Raw genomic sequence first — 2,033 nt, 5'->3', positions numbered from 1 at the left:
CTAGGGGTCGTTCAACAAAGCTCCCAAGGCACCCCAAGATCTGCCTCCACCTGCTGGCTGCCTGTTATGCTCATTCACTGAAAGAGAATCTGCAGGTACTCAGATTTCATGAGGCAGGTTCTTAGTGAGTACTCAAGTAATTCCACTGTAAGAGTGGAATTTAAAAGTCACTACAGGTTGCTTCCCAGGAGCTAAGATGACTGGGATCCATAGTCTGAGATCAGCCGTGTGAGCTTAAGGGCTTTGTAGAGTGTCAGTGAGTTCTCCGAGGCCAGAAAGCTGCTTGTCATGGTGGGCAATTCTTGGGTCCACTGGAATGTGGTTGGGGAAGGAAAACATGGCAGGGTCATGCGGCTGTGATCCTATTACTGTGTCATGAAAAGTATAGTCTCTGCATGTGTGGCTGATACTAGCAGATGCTTCCCTCCATTTCCTTCCTAAGGAAACTGCAGTTCTGTTCAGATGTCCACCCAGATGCATGTTCCCTAGCTTCCTGGCCAACACTGCGCCAGCCCTCTGTCCTCAAGATTGGGTGGGCCAGGCTGGCAGGAGTGCAGGGAAGATCAGGTAAAAGTCACTTGTCCTTTGGGAGGATTGAAAATGCTATTAGAACCATTAAGGCTTAAAAATATGTTTTCTCTGTGTCTGCTCCCACACCAGAACTATCTGCCAAAGTGATCCTTATCTTGCTCTCAAGGAAGCACACTTCTGCCTTGCCCCAGTGCCAGCTGTGGTCGGAACACTGACCGAGGCGACTGGAGGAAGAAGACAGGGCATTCCTCTCCCAGCAGTGTAACACCGTCACAGACATGATTCTGTCTGCACAGCTGACTACTGCTGGAGCCTTTCAAACTTTTAGACATTATCTGATTTATATTTCTTAAAGATTATTTTCTGATTTTTCATTTTATGTTTATTATTTTTAAATTTCATTTTTAATAATTAATTTTTTCCCAATTAGAGTTGGCATTCAATATTTCAAGTTTATAGCATAGACATATATAGAACTTGCAAAGTGATCCCCTGGAATAGTCTAGTATGGGGTTTCTTTTAAAAGGGTATTAATCCTATTCATGAGAGCTCCACCCTTCATGATCCAATCACCCTCAAAGGCCCCCACCTTTTTCCAAAACCGGTTTGGTTCAGTGGGTAGAGCATCGGCCTGTGAATTGAAGTGTCCTGGGTTCGATTCCGGTCAAGGACATATACCTTGGTTGCGGGCACATCCCCAGGATGGGGTGTGCAGAAGGCAGCTGATGGATAATTCTTTCTCATCCATGTTTCTAACTCTCTATCTCTTCCCCTTCCTCTCTCTGTAAAAAATCAATAAAATATTTATTTTTTTAATAAAGGCCCCTACCTATTTTTAATTGAATTTATTGGGCTGACATTAGTTAATAAAATTAGATAGGTTTCAGGTATACATTTATGTAATGCATTATCTGTATACTAGAGCCCTGGTGCAAGAAATTCATGCATGGGGGGAGTGTCCCTCAGCCCAGCCTGCACACTCTCTAATCTGGGACCCCTCCAAGGATGTCCGACTGCCCCTTTTAGGCCCAATTCCATTGGGAATCGGGCCTAAAATGGAAAGTCGGTCATCCCTCTCACAATCCAGGACTGCTGGCTCCCAACTGCTCGCCTACCATCCTTTCTGATTGCCCCTAACCACTTCTGCCTGCCAGCCTGATCACTCCCTAACCACTCCCAGGCCAGCCTGATTGATGTCTAACTGCTCCCTGCCAGCCTGTTTGCCCCCAACTTCCCTCCTCTGCTGGCCGGGTCATTCCTAACTGCCCTCCCCTGGAGACCTGGTCCCTCTCAACTTCCCTCCCTTGCAGGCCTGGTTCCTCCCAACTGCCCTCCCCTGCTGGCCATCTTGTGGTGGCCATCTTGTGTCCATATGGGGGCAGGATCTTTGACCACATGGGGGTGGCCATCTTGTGTGTTGGAGTGACGGTCAATCTGCATATTACTCTTTTATTAGATAGGATAATAGGCTTGGTGCCTGGGTGGGACCAGATGGTTTGCAC

At 47.0% G+C, this 2,033-nt stretch overlaps 1 non-coding gene across 1 annotated transcript; it reads right to left on the bottom strand.

Moving 5' to 3' along the window:
* Window positions 1-640: 640 nt before the first annotated feature.
* On the bottom strand, window positions 641-842 carry LOC118725083. Its single transcript, XR_004989831.1, has one exon. It is a non-coding gene; the product is annotated as a small nucleolar RNA SNORA74 (small nucleolar RNA).
* Window positions 843-2,033: the final 1,191 nt, after the last annotated feature.

This window comes from Pipistrellus kuhlii, unplaced genomic scaffold (genome assembly GCF_014108245.1).
Source record: "Pipistrellus kuhlii isolate mPipKuh1 unplaced genomic scaffold, mPipKuh1.p scaffold_m20_p_2, whole genome shotgun sequence".
Taxonomy (NCBI): domain Eukaryota; kingdom Metazoa; phylum Chordata; class Mammalia; order Chiroptera; family Vespertilionidae; genus Pipistrellus; species Pipistrellus kuhlii.
Note: the sequence above shows the minus strand (reverse complement) of the source record. Positions and strands in the feature narration are given on the sequence as shown.